General features: G+C 37.1%; 1 protein-coding gene across 4 annotated transcripts in view; it reads left to right on the top strand.

The window, feature by feature from the left end:
- The window catches only part of RERE (arginine-glutamic acid dipeptide repeats), a 257,136-nt gene that overhangs the window by 15,287 nt on the left and 225,281 nt on the right, over positions 1-16,568 (top strand). The gene's annotated exons all lie outside the window — the stretch shown is intronic.

Raw genomic sequence — 16,568 nt, 5'->3', positions numbered from 1 at the left:
TTAGTAGAATTATTTGTTGCCTACGCAGCATTTGCTCATAGCTTTAATTTGCTGTAATGGCAGACAAGTAAAATGCAAGCATCTGAATTTTGAAATCTACACTAGCTGACAAAACCAAGCTGTGTTTTGGAGTGATTGTCTTTTTTATTATTTTTTTTTTTAATGTGATGTTTAGCTGTTTAGAAATACTGAGTGGAAGAATAGTTTTTTCAGTGTCTCTGTGCTGTTACTTTGTGCTGATACTCTTAATGTGACCAGAAAAGTGTTTTATTAAAGAATGAAAAATCACTTAAAGCATGGAGGGCACAAATAAGCATAGAGAACTGACGAGGAGATTCTGGAGAAGATAGCTTCCATTATAGTGGACTTGTAAATCCTTGCTGTATTGGTCAGTTAGTCAATATAGGAAAGGTGTTGAAGGAATCCTGTGCTTAGATAAATAATGTATTGAAATACAGTGCTTAGTATGATTGTATGCATCTAGATCTGTCTAGAATTAACTGTGAAATACGTTGCAGCAGTAATGAAGAATACAGTGGGTGTCTCTGCTGTTATCAAAATCCATTAGCAAGTTTTGCTGTGCTTGAATGGCTTTCATTGTTATGCTTTCTGATTCATCCTAGAGCAGTATAAGTAAATGGCATCCATTCTGTGCTGATATAAACAGTTCCTATATGCTTTACAAACAATGATGTTACAGTTTGAATAAACATCTGTTTAGCTTTTAATAATGGATACCAGGCAGGTTGTAGAACTTTTAGCTGCAGTTGCATGTATTTTGGCTACAACAAGGAAGAACAAATGCAGGAGACTGTATAGCGAACTTCTGCTTTGTCTGGTTATGCACAGATATACTGCGGAAATGTGACCTATTATTTTGAAAGGTAATCTGTGGGATGAATTTTTGTGTGTAGAGTAACATGTTAATGGATATAGCAAAACCAGTTTCCAGTGCGTTCCGTGGTGCTACAGAAATGTATTGCACTATTCTGCTCTGTATGTCTTCTAAAAACTATTTTCCCCTCCCATTTTTAACAAGAACTTCCCTTGTAGCTGGAGGAAGAGGAGATCTATCTGTATGTGAATAGATTTGAGTTAGTGCATCATAGCAGACTTGCGCCAACATTGTGCAATACTAATGCTAAGCCTGCTATATTAAACTGATGATGACTGCGAAACTTGACATTACCACTAACTCTTCCACATGCTAATGCAGTTATCTCAAATTTGGAGATGTTTGAGATGATTAAGAGTTCTAATCTTAATTGCTCTTTGGTTGCCAGAAGTGTATTCTGTTAACAATATGTCCAATTTATCTTCATCCAGCTTTCCTTCTGCCCCGTAATGATGGTTGCATTATGTTGTCAGTGTAAACATGTGCCTAGCTTACTGAATTTACAGAAAGACTTTGTGTTATGTGACTGTATTTAGAGGTCATGCATTCAGTGAGATACGTGTGAGTTTAATTTGAAAGCTTGTAAAGCGGTGACCGTTCCTAGTGTTCTGCTTTGAACTGGGAAAACACAATTCCTGTCTGTAGCAACCTGCAAAGCCAGATTTTCATTACAGAACTTCTGATGAATGCATCACTGTGTTTTGAAACATAACATATGCTTTTTCTAATGTTCTTACAGATAGGCAGTATATACATGATAGCTAGTCACCACGTGGTGGCAATTTTCTCAGTAAAGGAATTTGTGTGGATAGGTCTGAACTTTCTTTGCTCAAACATGAAGAATGCAAGCATGCTTTAAGTTAGGCATATTAGCTACATTGATCACTGTTTTCCAGATGTAGTGAGTTTGAGAAGGGGTATATATCAGAAGGGACTATCAAGAAATTAACATTAGGCTCTGTCTTTGAATTTAGTATTGCATGCATGTCTAGCTGGTAAAATGCTCAATGCAATTTTTTTAATTATAAAGGCTTAGGAAGGCTTAGAGATTATTTTCAGAGATTCTAAAATATGTACTATTTAATACATAATGCAAAAGGAAAATCTGGTTTCTTAATGTAAGAACATGAAAATGGAACCAGCTGCAATATTATGCCACCCTGATGCAGCTTTGATGCTACATTTTTAGCAGTATATTAAATATTGATACCTCTTTCTCTCCCCTCACCTTCCAGTACACTCCTAAAGCTTTTGCAGTTGTTTTTAAGTTTTTATAGAAGAACTGGTCAAGCTTCTGTAATTTTTTCCACTAGGTTTTTGTGATGAATTAAGAGCTTATGTTTGTAGTTTAGGGGGAAAAAACTGTATAGGCAATTTTCTTGTCTACATAGGTGAATCTGTGTGTGAACAAGAAAACTTCAGAACTTAGTAAGCTCAAATGAAACATGTTCATATTGGTAAGAAGGAGCATGATGTCCCTTGGCTGTAGCAAAATCATACCCAAGATCAAGTAAACAGTATATGAAATTAAACTAGTAAAATGGAAAATAAATGTGTAATTATATCACAAATGAAAGACAGATGTTAGGAACCCAGGGATTATGAGGGCTGGTATGAAAACCATGCAACAATCTGATGCTTGTTTGAACCATATGTTAGCTCTCAAGTGTGAGTTATGTACCACTGAAACTGTTCAGGATACTGGAAAAAAGTTCTTACACTTCTGAGGATTAGGAAAGTAGAGACGTTAAGAGGAGATTTATAAGGCTTTCAGAATGTTCTGCTAGGACTGGAAACACTGGAATTCGGTAGGACAGTGAGCTCCCTGCTACAGAAAATTATTTGGCTCTGATGGTAGGGTATACAGGTAGTCTGTCTCATGGTAGTAGCAAGGTTATGAAGAATTCTTATTTTGTCGTTGTTGACTTCTGAGGCTAAGCAGCTTCATGTAGCTCTTTGAATTAGCTTAGCCCGTCCCCAAATATCTCGCATCTATAAGCTAACTTGTATTTATGAAATGGTTTCACTAAATGCTCTTTCTGTACTATCAAAGAAGCTGAAATTTCACAATACTTAACAGAATCTCTTTTGAGCGAGCTAAAGGTGGCACTGTGCAGCATTATAACTAAAGTGGAGTTGGAAATCACGGAAAATGTTTCTAGGTCTAACTGTAAGCTCTATAAAATAGTTAGTCTGCTAAATTCTGATGTCTTTACTTAGTCCTTATTGTGGTATTAGCAAACTGGTTTTTTTTTTTTTCTTAAATTTCTAAGTTTTATTGACTTGCTTGTTGTGGGTGGTTTGTTTGTGTGTGGGTTTTTTTGTTTTGGTTGTTCTGTGGTTTTTGGGGGGGGAGGGGGTTTGTTTTTGTTTTTGTTTTTTTGTTTTTTTTTTTTTTTTAGAAAATACTGTAGCAAACTGACTACTCAGGTTGTCAACCCCAGTCAAGTTGTCATGTCAACAGAGACATGCTAAGATAATGTGACTGAAAGTGTGGTACTTTCTCTTCTGTTGTATTGTTTGGCTCTCTTGTATGTATGTGTATGTGTTTTTGCAGCTTTATCTCCGAGCGGATAGTCAAAGGTTCAAGGTTTCTAAGATGCACAGAAGATCACTCATTCTGTGTGTGTTTTAGCTTATTGTAACTTGATGACAGCATTGAATTGAGTGCTATGAGAAGTTGGTTCTGTTGTGAAAATTTCTCCTTTGTACTTCTCCATGCGTTCTGCTCACCTCATATCTTCCAACGGGGAAAGCAGATATTGGAGAGAACCTGAAACTTAACTAAAGTTAGGATTTGCTCAAGTTGCCTTTAAGCTTCATTAGATAGTTAGTCTTTTAGAGTCCAGATTAAGATCAATACTGAAAACATTCTTTTTGGTTGTGTAGTGGTTTATCTACCTGTCTAGACTGTACCATTGAGGTGGGATGCAGATTTAAACATCTGTAGAGATACCCTGTGGTTTCCCAATAAACCTGTAGTTCTAAAAACTTCCTTGATTTTTTTTTGTAGAAACTAGTAATAGTTTTTGCTCTTCAATGTCAAGCCCACTCAGCAGGGAGATCTCTTCTGAATTGCGGCTGTTGATCTTTCTGCTTAGTTTGTTTGCTCTTCTGCAAGCAGTTTGTACAATAAGTACCTATCACATAGCTTTCTTTTGGTTTTAATTTGATGCAGACTTCCCCACCTGTCTTTCTGCCATTTCCCTTTCCTATTTTTTTGTTAGTTTGTACTGTGGAATGACGAGTAAATACTTCTGGGTGGTAAAATATCAAGAGTGGAAACTGAGTGTCCAATGTAGTGTTTCACATTTAAAAAAAAAAATCAAATGAAACAAAATAATATCTCTTCTTGATAAGGAAGAATGCAAAGTACTTTAAATATTGGCAAAAATCAAAGGGGGAAAGACAGCACTTAATTTGGAAATTCAGCATCTGTGGTGAACTTGAGTCCATCAAGAAATGATAGAGCAATAAAAGTTAAACCAGTGGTGGTGGTTGAAGTATTTGGGGAGATGTGGAACCCAAAACCACAAATCCTCTTGTTCTTAGAGAGTAATCGAATTTTTTTTTTAATTCTGGGTGGAGAGAGGATTACTAGTGCTGAGTGCAGTTTTTAGTCTTGTCTCAGTAGCTTGGTTTTCTGCAGTAGCAGGTGTACCTGATTCTTTAACTTGTCTTCATATGTCTTGATAACTGGGCCAACTAGTTATGTTTGAGAGGTATGAAGGAGGGAGCATAATGTTTGGATAATGGTGAGCTTGTTTGTAGAAACTCGATCTCATCTATGTTTTTCCTGTTGAGCATACTTGTTTGTTTGTAGAGGATTTTAGAAAAAAACAAGTGTGGGGCACCTCACAGGTATCTGTGGAGGTAAAAAGAAAGATTTCGTTGTGATCTTGTTTAAAAACAACCTCCCTTCCCCTCTAATAAGAGCCAAAGGCCTATCAGAAGGTGCTTGGGTTTGTTGCCTTTGTTGCTCACAGAACTACTCTTTTTTTTTTTTTTTTTTTTTTTTCTTGGATGTTGTGGCTTGCTTCCTGGGAAACAACGTGCCTGAATGATTTGTAGGGACTAGACAGTCCCAATTTTTGATGTGGACTGGAGGCTGAGTAAAGGACACCTTTAGTTACATCCAGTTGTGGTAAGTAGTACTGGCTTTCCTAAACAGCTGTTCTTAAGCTTCTGTAAGCATGACATGAATTCATCAGCTGACTGCATCATTGGAAATGGAAATTGCGCTTGACTTAACTTGAAGGATCAGATCATTGACATTCAGGGGACAGAATGCAGTCGATACTGCCCAATTCTAATAAAACTTGGCAGCTCTACAGTGACAGCCAAGCATCATGCCTGGAGACTTTCACATTTACAGAATTGCAAGTAGTAAGTCTTCCGACCTTCTTTTTCTAAAGAACCGTAAGCATCTGTGTGATGTGGTGGGGGGTTTCTTTAAGGTGGGTAGTTCATCTCCAACTGGCTCCTAGACTCTTGGTTGTTCTTACTAGGTAGTATGAAGCAGTATGTATGGTACTGAAGAGAGTTTTGGTATTCCCCCCAATTTGGATATGAATGCCTGCAGATTAAAGCCCACCCCTTGTTTCTTTTTTGCATTAACTCTCCTGTGTGTAAGTGTGTGTGTGTAGTAGACTTATCTGCATCTTAATTGCTGAAAGCTATCTGCTGGGGTAGAGAAGGGTGGTGGGCTGTGAGAAACCACTGCTACAAAGCTTCTGTAAAGAAACAGGAAAGGAAATAAATGTATAGCTCCATGAGAGAATGCTCTGTTCTGAAGCAGCGTGAGGAGAAAATAGTCATATTCTGTGACAGTGGAATCAATAGGGCCTCTGTTGAAATGAATGAGAATTTTTATCTCTTGAGGCTATTGTTGAGGGCAGACTGAGGCAAATGTTTAATGGGTTCTTGCTTTTGAAATAATTCTATAACTGTAAGGGAGAGGAACATGCTTTTAAAAATTGAGTGAGCAATTATGAAAAGGCTAGTTGCCGCTTCTGTAAATGGTTCCTTTTGTCAGAGTTGAGTATTCAGTATTTGAACAAGCATTGGGGAGTCAGCAGTCATAGCAATCACAGAATTTCTGTTTATGTATTTATTTTGTGACTTCGGACTTGGTGCGTGTTGATTTGCATGTCTGTAAAATGTGGATGTCTGTCCTGAAGAAAGCTTAACAAATGTATAGAGGTAGAACTTCCAGTTTCAAAGGGAATACCTCTGCAAAATATAACTTCAGACAAATACAATTATCTACCAGCATCTTTTTCATTCTTGAATTTTGGCATTTAGGTTGTCTCTGAAAAGTAAGCAGTTCTCAAAGTGCTTACAGTATATAGTGCTTACACTATACAGTGCTTATAGTACCGCAGATATACTATACTAGAACTCTGGAATCTAGAGCCTGTTATTGACTGCAAAGGTATTCATAAATATTTAGGAACAGTAATGGTAAGTAACATGGATTGCTTAGCAAGAACAGTGGTACATGGGAGTAGTGAGAAATGGGCTATTCAAAGTCTTTCAAGTGCAGTACCTGTTTTTCCAGGTGCAAAGCAGATGAAAGAGTAACAAATGATTAGAGAGTGTAACATTCACAGACATGAAGTGTTATCATAAACTGTACTTGAATATTGGAAACTGTAATACTTCTGCCAACTCGTGAAGTTCCTGATTTTTGCTTTGTGTGTACAAAACCTTGAAATGTGTGGTTGTTCTGTTTTTGCTTTTGACAAAATAGTTCTGGATAATACACTGTTTTGGCTAGGCACACAGCTCACTTAAACTTTAGAAGGAAGAGTGAGAAATTCCAGCTTGAATTTCTTGTTAATAAAACACGTGTGTGCTCATGCTCTTGTTCTCGCCTCCTTCATATATGTATATACATGCAAGTATATAGCTGTGGTATTTATTATGCAAACAAGGAAAAATGAGTACTCACTGGATTGCTAGGGTTGTTCGTGCTTCAGCAATTTATTCTAACCTACTCATTTTGTTGAAAATGGGAAGTGTTTACTTAGGTCGCTTGCCAAGTTTGATACTGTCTTGTTTTGCTTTTAAAATGCTCAGAGTACCAAAAGACTTCGTTACATCCTCACTTCGATTACTGCAGTAGGAACCAGGAAAGAAAAATGCTTTTTTAAAAATGAAAAAATAGCTTGAGTTTTAGAAATACTAAGCTGAAGTGTTTTTTTTCTTTCCCTTTACCTTGTCAAATTAACATGATTGCATGTTTCACTTTTTATGCTAAAGAGTTTCTGATCTTCAAAGGCAACTTTCAAAAAGACATGCTGGTTCAGCCAAGGAGACTAATATTTTAGAAGGAATATTACCAGTAATAAAAAAGACAGAGTTATGATAGATTGCATTAATTTTAATAACTTTTTGTACAGCTCTTGAGTCAAGATGTGAGAAATTAAAGGGAAACACAGTTCTTAGTTCGGCTGCAGTGTATTTATACCTGATGTGTGGTATTATCTTGCACAGACACGTAAAAAGGCTGCATGAAACCTCGTTGTGTGCCTTGCTGTAGTAGTGCTGTAAGAGAGGTGCGAGTTCATTTTCTATCTCTGTTCAGGGGTCACACGACCCTGTATCCGTATTGCCCCTACTTGTGATCTCTGCCCTTCAAATGGAGCAAAATGCTATTAAAAATATCTTGAATTTCAGTAGCATTGGGGTTAGTGTGGGGGGGGGGAAATAATGTGGTCTGTGGTGCTTAAATTCTTGTCCTTTCCATCAGAGGCTGGGAAAGAGGATAACCCTTGTTTTTCCAGACTTTTTCATGGTCACATTAATATTCATTTACCAGTTTTGGTATACCTGCTTCACACTGTAATGTAATGTGGCTGACATAAAATGCTTTACATTTAATTTTCCTAGGTTGTACCAGCAGGTTAATATTGGTCATCAACTGTGCAAGCTGATTCCTTTGCAATATGGGGGCCAGGAATATCAGCTCAACTTCTTCTGGTAGTCCAGTGTAGTAGCTGATGGTATTTTGCTTCTATTAAGATCAAGTGGAGATTGGTATAGAAACTTGTGAGTCTTGATTCTCTCCCCCTCCCCGATTCAGACAATAACAGGTGAACATGCTGGGCTCTTGAGTACTTCTGGGACTCTAATTTGTCTCAGAATAATTTAAGAGATAGTGAATGTAACAGACTTAATCAAATGCATGCAAATAGCACAGTGAATATTCATGCAAAAATAATAAAAACCCCTAAACTTAACTGTATTGCTAGGAACAACGTTATACGCCTGACTGAGAAATTTATCTAGCGATAGCGGTAAACAGTATTCTTGAACTAAACTTGAGTAAAAGCTTGGTTTTTGTTTCTGTCTGGGTAACCTAACTTACAGGTTTTCCATAATACTGCAAATGGAAAGTAAGGAAAAAAGAAGGTGACTACTTAAATAACCGGGGCGGGGGGGGGCAATGATTAGAATTTTTTTTCCTGAAACCTGGTGGGATGAATGAGGGGAAAAAAACTAATTGTGAAATGAGATGAGAGGAAAACAAGAAAGAAATGGGTCTGTCTTGTCAAAGTCAGAACTCTGCAAGTTAGATCATTTGATGTTAAGGTACCTTCCCCTGCCTTCCAGCGATACAAATGTAATGGCTTGTAGCTGGTGTGTAAGCAAGAGAAAAAGAAACCGAGAGCTGCCTGCCTCCCCCAATGTAAAAGATGCAAGTATTTCTTTTATGTGCTCTAAATCTTGTTTTGGAATGAGAGTTCCTAATACAAGCATTTGCCTTTTCATGAAGTCTCGGTTATCCACACAGTGCGTGTTTTCCAAAAAGATGTAAAATTGGAAGCAAATGTAGGTCTTCTGCTTTGTAAGTATGGGGTATAAGTAGAATATCTAATGAGTTCCTGTGAAGTGTCAGATTTCATTTATCATGATAACCATCAATAATGCACCAGATGTTTTGACTGTGTTTAGTTTTCTATTAAATTAAATATAGGCAGGGGTGCATGAAGTTAATCTTTAATGTTGCCAAAGCTGGTGCTGTTGACAACTACTTTTTGGGTCTGTGGGTTTTTTTGGTGTTGTAACTGTGTGTGTGTATGGCTTGTGTGTTTGTAGGCGTCTTGCTTATAGTAAAGAATGCTTTAAAAATAGTTGGCTTCATTCACATACGCTTATATTCTTAAGTTAATAGTGGTTTGAACAAATTTTTTTCTTCCATCCTGTCAATCAATTCTTACATTATTAGTTTAGTAAGTAATTACATTCCCTATCTGCATTTTACTTGCTGAAATGGAGGCAAGGTTATAAATGGTGGTAATTATGTCTAATACTTCTGTTGTAAGGTAAGCAGAAAACTTCAAATGGGCTGTATCGTGTACTTAATACCTTTGTCTAAAATGCAATCCCCAGTGATTTGTTAGTGTGTAATACATAGCCTCTGTAAATGCTAACTAATGCATTTAGAATTTTTACTGCTAGGAGTTGATACCAACTATACACTGGCTGTTGAGTAGAGAAGTGTATCTGCAATGTGATTCTTAGCAACGTGTGGAAGCAGTAGGGTAATTAAGATGGCAAACCTTGGAGATCGAACATCCCCTCCCTCTTTCCTTAGAAAATCAGCTACATCATTGAAACAAGACTTGAAAAGCATGCTCTGAAGCCAGAACAAACACCCTGAAATTTTTATCATAATGTTGCTTTTAAAAGTCCTAAATGTCCTCTATTTAAAATGAAATTCTTTTGTATTAACCTGCTTTCATATGCTAGCTTTCACCAGACTGCAGAATTGCCTGATTTGACTTTCTAATGTAACTGTAATGAATCTTCTGGGAAATAGAGCGATTGAATGCATATACTGTGCAACTCCATTGTAAAATATTCTGTCAGATCTGCTATATTTCTGATTTTATTTTTTTTAGGGGAGGGGTGTCCCTGTCAGGTACTAAAGCCTAAACCAAATGTATTCTCTAGGGAACTTCAGGAGCTCAGACACTACAGTGTGTAATATTGCCTTGATTAAATATATTTTCAGCATCACATACATAAATACACTGGGTGACCGTGGTACAGTTATATTAAATTCAAAGGCATGTATTTGGAGAGAAAAGAATGAAGATGAAAATTATTGGCAGATACCTTGTAACGGGCACAAACAACTGCTGGGTGTTATGCATGCGCAGATAGCAAGGTGAAATATCTCGTAGCCATATAAAGGCTGTATACACCTGTGTATAATAGCTCATAAGGACACTTCTTCTGTAGACATTGTTATAATGTAAGCATTTTATTCTGTGCTTTAATGTAGCAGCTGGTGAGCTTTTTAAAAGGGTTTTCTGTGATACAAGTTTTTTGTAACTGGTATATCCATAGTGTTTGTAATTGGTATAATACAATGCTGTTTTGTTTGTGTGAAGGAAATTGAACACTGGAGTTTAATAATTAAGAATTTATTAGTTAAAACCTCATGTTATAATTAGCCAGATGCTGCTATTTTGAAACAGTTAGCTACAATTAGTGTTTTTAAATAGAAGGGTCTTGCGTTTAATGCTGTATAGGCTCAACTTTGGAGATTTCAGTCTTTAGAAGCTATTGAAGTCCAATGTTGAAGGTAAATTTTGTTTTTATTCTAATGAAAGGCAGTAATCATACTGAAATTTCAGGCTAGGTAAGTGAATTTGAACAATTTGAGGTTTATTCTTCTCCCCCCCCCCCATGACATTGAGTTGGAATGTGTGGTGGTAGGGGGGTTTTTTTGTTAATTTTTTTTTTCTTTAAGTAAAAGGTGTTTCTTTAATGCAGTGTGTGTGTGGGGCCTTCTTTTATTGTGGTGGGTTTTTCTGTTTGGGCTTTTCAAAGATAGTAAAAGGAAAACTGGCTGGATTGAGAGTTCTGTTTTAGCCACAGATAATCTAACCAAATAGGCAACCATCTGATAATACATATGTAGGAGATCTATAGGTATCTGGGATGAAGAATGTGTGGGACAGGATTTTTAAAAAATGTGTTATTTTTTTTGTCATGGGCAAGTGTTTTTTAATAATACCAGCTTGAGTGGTGTGATGAAGCATCCGATGGGCCCTCCTGAGAGAGGATGATTATACTGGAGAGATACCAAACTATGAATCATTTACACTAACCTCTTGTGAAGCACAGCTTGCATTTTTAATGAAGGATGATTGCATTTCATAAACAGACCTTTAAAAATTAAAATAATATTGATCCTCTTTCATTTAGCTCTATTAAAACAGTAAGCTATATATCTCCTTCTAATAGCTACAGTACAGATTATTTTTAAAAATATACCGAAGTGTGCACAAAACTCCAAAGAGGATAGATTTTTGTGTTATAAAGCTGCCTTATTCTACAGCTGTACTTGCATAGTGTCTGACTTGTGAATAACAAGATCATTTGCCAAATATTGCATATACCATATGTGAAAGGGAGGGGGGGAATCCAAGTATCTAATACTCAGCTTGACACCTAACAGCCATTCCTTTCATACTTTTATTTCAGGTCTGAATTGCCTATTATTTGCACTCTTTACAATCTACTCCCAGGGAAGGCCATACCCAAATACTCTTGGGTATTGCCTGTGTTTATACCTTTTAAGGTGGTATATGTAGTCTTGCTTTTTTTGGTTCCTGTATCTTTGGGCTTCATATGTCTTCAAGATGGCTGTTGCAACAGGTAGAGATGGCCAACGTGGTTCTTGAGCTGTGTTCAACTTCTGAATGCTGCAGTGTGTAACTATCTCTTCAAGCTGTCACATACCCTCACTGTGGTTGTGATGTTACTGTAGCTTCTGAGTAGCCAAATTCCCCAGTGGCAGGAGGAAGCAAGCAAGCAGGTGGAGTGAGAAAGATGTTACCAGGCTATCCTTAAATTCTCTTGCTTATTTAGCTTCATGCTGTAGTGGAGCTGTAGGATACCCAGGAAGCCACTGTAGTCCATTGTGTGTGGAGTTTTCGTACCCCTCAGCTTTCTGTGTTCTGTGCCTTTTGATTCATCAGGGCATACAGGTTAGTCAGCTTCTTAGTAAATTCTTCCTTGTAAATTAAGTTGAAAATAATACTTGCACAATATTGGCAGTATTGTGAAGCAATCCAAGTAAGAGAAGTTCAGGTTCTGCCTCTTTCTAGAGAGTAAGTGCCATTGGATCCTGGTGATGAGCTGGTTTGATATATTTGCAGTGTTTGAGGTGGGAGCCTTTTGTGTGATAGTCTCTTGATTTCCTTTATTTGTGTACATGTGTGAGCCAAAGTTATTTTAAGGCCCTGGGTTGAGCTGTTATACTTTAAAACTGAAGAGTAAACAGAAGCAGCAGCCAGTATTGTAGTAGCTCTTCAGAGTAGTAGATTAGATTATTAGATTATTCGAAGATTATTCTAAGTGATTTTCAACATTGAAACATAAGAAATAGAGATGCTTCCCTCACTGTTATGATTATTGCCTTTTTTTTTAATCTTACATTATGTATATTGCTGTTTCTCCATAGCTTTCAAAGTACTGTACAGAACAGTGGAGTATCACTCAGTTTAGATCTGGTACTTGAAAAAGCCATACTTAAGAAAAAAAAATTGTATAGACCACTAGCTTGTTGGTTGTTTCAAAGGTGACTTGCGGAAATCACGTTTTCAGAGCAGTGGTTGGGGTAGTCGCTAAATCTCCTTCGCATCTGCGCATGTGTGTCTGTGGTGTCTTTGGGGAGGGCGACATGATACATCCTTTAACAGAGAGATTAGGAAATGTTGGCAGTTGGAACTTAAGAAAATAATTGAAGAGAATTGTCTAGAAGTGCCAGCTTCCATCTTGGTCCCGTGCAACTTCTCCTGGGAGTTCAAGTCTGCTTAAAGAAGGATTTCCCCAACAGCATTTTCACCTGACAAGGCTCCAGCTGATTTGTTCATTCAGAATAGTTTTGTACAATGCCCTCTTCTTGAAAGTAGTGAGTTGAAAATTGCCATGAACAAAACTAGGTGCAGTTTATATATCGGGGGGGGAATCAGTATTTCATTTGGTATCTGATATTGAGTCCCACGGCCAAAGGGCAGATTTAAACTTAAATCTGTTTAACTTTAAAATGCAGGTAGTGTATTGCAAGTTGAAGACAGATAAGTACAAAGCAGGTTCTCAAGCCTTGGAGGATGTTATAATTTCTATATTTTTCCTGTAGATAACCTTTTTCTTTTGTCAGTTGAGTTGGGCAATTGAAATAAAGGCTGGTGTTGCACAGAAAAGATGTTCTGCGGACTTATCTCCGTATCGTGTCAGTGTTTTCCGCTCCCTTCTTTTCCCTCTCTGGTTTCCTTCCATGTAAAATTTAATTCCTCAAATCCATTGTAGTAGATTGACTTGCATCTTCGTGTCTCTAAAACAAGTTATATACAAATAAGCCTTTTGCCAGGGCATTTGAAAAAAGCAGTCGACATTTGGAGTCAAAGGCTTTAAAATCTGTGTGTCACTGTTTCAGCATCGATAATTTATTTTACCTATGTGGAAAGTATATGTGCCGTGTTTATCTATAAATGAAATTTTTCTACCAGTTGTTGCCATTTTGCTTTCTGTTTTTCTAATCATTTTTTATAAAATGGCTTTATTGTTCACTGATCAGGTGTATCCTGACATAAATAAAACATTGGCAGTAATTGGCTGTGACAGATTTTCAGCACTCCCTCTTCTCTCCAGCGTGTGCAGCCTCTGACAGTTACAGAAGGCATCTATAGAACCCAGTCCTCACATAGGAAAGTCCCTGGGGTAATTGGCTTTGATGGCTACTGGTTGCTGCAATAATACTGATCCATGAGCTTGTGTGAGCTGCATAATGCCTCAAGGATTTTGTACCCATCAATATGTCCTCAGCTTGAATCATTTTTTTTCATACTTTTTCTGTGGCAGTTTATTAAAAGAAACGCTTGCTCCGTTTACTGTGTATTTGGTATCTACACAACCTCAGCTGTCATGGTAGATGAAAACACTATCCTGCAATTCTGTGCAAAACACTGCTCTGTGTCTGCAGCTGATACAAAGAAAATATCTCCTGCAGTTGGTGGAGGACACTTGCAGTTCAAGTCTCTTCTTTATGTAGGTACATAGATGTTTTAAAATTATCCATGATAATAAAACATGATAATCTGTTGGCAAGAGCACAACTGCTCTTGTTTGCAAAAATTAATAAGCTGTGAGACAAACCCAAAAATATGAAAAGGCAGAGATGTACATGCTAAGTGAGGGCCAACAGTTTGTCAGTTATAACCACCGCTGAAGGCATGCTAACTTGTTTGCTACCTTAAGTAATAACTCAGGTTTCTTTCGTTGTGTCTGGTGGAAAAAAAAAAAAAAAATCTCATAGTTGGTGGTATTGATCACACTTGATCTTATTAGGACATTCTGGGAAATGTAAATTGCAGAAAATCCACCTTGGTTGGATCCTAATCAACTGAAAGACCAAAGTTACTGGGTTCTTAACCAATATTGGCCCATAGAGCTGAAATGCATTAAAAGGAGTTCTTAAAACAGGATTACTTTTTCTCAGCTAGAATTACTGCTGGCTCATCACTTAGAGCAGAATTTTTGTGGATGAAGTGTTGGCCAGAGTAATTTATTATCTCAACAGTAATCGTGATAGTTTTGGGGAAGGAAGTGTGTATAAATATCCCTGTATAACTTTGTTCTCTGCTAATTTTAAGGCCCTCTGTTTAGGGAATCTATTCTAAAGGATTCCAGTAGTAGTTCAGGAAACACTAGACAGTAGACCAAGGCTACAATGGCTGAGAACTACCTGCCCTTGAAACCGATACTACTGCTTGCTTAAAATAAAATCCTTTTGGCATACATCAAATCAACTTGCACCTGTAGTGGAATCTGGATGAGTAATGCATCTTTAAGAATGACAGTGACTCAGGGAAACATTGGGGATTTCGTTTGGTTATGCTTCAGTGCCAGACTCTTAACTCACTAGAACTATTAAGTTAACTGTGATAATTTTAACGTGGTTTATGGGGTTTGTAGTCATGCAATACCAGTGTGTTTTGATGACTCTTCTGGGGAAATATCAGATAACTCAGTGGGATATTCTGCATCTTTATTTTTAGAAGCAAAACACTTCCCAGAGAAACAAACCCTCTGGTTTAGTTGTCATTATAGGGAGGTCTGGCAAAATTTTAAGTTCCTTGTTTCATGGACTCACCTCTGTCTTGATACTGAAAAAAAAAAAAAAAATTGTTTGTTTAATTACATACCACAGAGAGGAAGTTTGATCAATGCCTGGCTGGCTGTTTGCTTTTGGGTTCCAGTTTTTCATGACAACAAAAAAAATGTTTCCTACTTAGCTCATATTTTATGAGTTTGTTTTTATAAGTGTTTATGTATTTTGAATTTTTAGGCAAGATAATGAAGCAAGATATTCCCCATTGTGTGGTCTTTCTATTGGTATTTTGAAGGAAAAGGTGCTGAAATGTCATTCTTTCCACTAGATGAGCACAAAATGCAAATAAAATTTCAAAAATGGGATTTCCTTTTTTTGGTAGATTATCTCCCCTGGAAATTACAGTAATCATTTGGGAAGAAACCTTTCAGAGGCAGAAAGAACAGATTAAGCAGCTCATTTTTGCATTCAGAAGAAGTACTTTTAAGCTAGAATGTTGCACTGTAGTATTTTTATCCTTTTTCAAGTTGTTCACACGGTGACCAGCCATACACAGATTCTGTCCCGTTATGACAGATAGAACATTGTGCACTGAAGAGCATGTTCTGTTTTCCAGGTAAACCTTGATTTGAAAACATAATGATATTTAAAACCATTCAGCCTCCTTTGTACTGTGGTATTGATATCTGCCCCCTGCCCCCCCAAGAGCCAAAACCAGGCAGTATCATTTTTTCAAATGTGCCCAGCAAAGTCTTAGGGATCAAAAAGAGCAAAGTGCAATTACAGGCTAATTGATTAATGTAATTGCATGTGTATTTGACTAAAACTGGGTTCTGCAACATTGGCAATTTTATTACAAAATGCATTATGATTGTAAACCTAGCAAAAAATATTTTGCTGATAGATGTAGCTGCTATTTCACACCCCATTTTCTACATAAACTAGTTTTAGTAGCTAGTGTATGAACAAGTGAAATATTCTAATTTGCATCCGAATGAAGCTTGCTCTGTAAACTTAAGTACATTGCAAAATTGCTTACAAAACTTAAACGTACGAGAAGTAACTTCAATTCTTACCGCTTTAGACTCTTGCATGCAAATTATATTTTAAACATCTTTTCATGTGCCAGGTAGTCAGTTCTCTCTTGCATGTCATTTGGGAGTGTTGAATCTATTTAGGAGGAAGCATTTTTGCCTAGTATGTGTCTTCTCACTCTTCCTCCTTCCACTTCTGGTTTAGGTGTCTGTCTTTCAGCAATGTAATAGTATGAGTTTCAGCGCATGTTAGTTCAGCACCTTGCGTAGGTAATTTTTCAAAAGCTATTTCTAAGCTCATCTTTATTGGCTTAACTAAAACCTTTGGCTCGGGACTTAAATTTCAGCAAGAGCAGCAACTGCATATTGGCATGGCTGAAGACCTTTATATATAAGAAAAGGACTGCATGCAGTGGATATAGAAGAATAATTACTAGGGTATACTGGTTCTGTCTTGTGGTGTTTTGTGGGTCTTTTTAAAATTATTATTGTATTTGGGGAGTGG

This window comes from Harpia harpyja, chromosome 7 (genome assembly GCF_026419915.1).
Source record: "Harpia harpyja isolate bHarHar1 chromosome 7, bHarHar1 primary haplotype, whole genome shotgun sequence".
NCBI lineage: Eukaryota > Metazoa > Chordata > Aves > Accipitriformes > Accipitridae > Harpia > Harpia harpyja.
The sequence above is the reverse complement of the archived record's forward strand: the minus strand, read 5'-3'. Positions and strand labels throughout refer to the sequence as shown.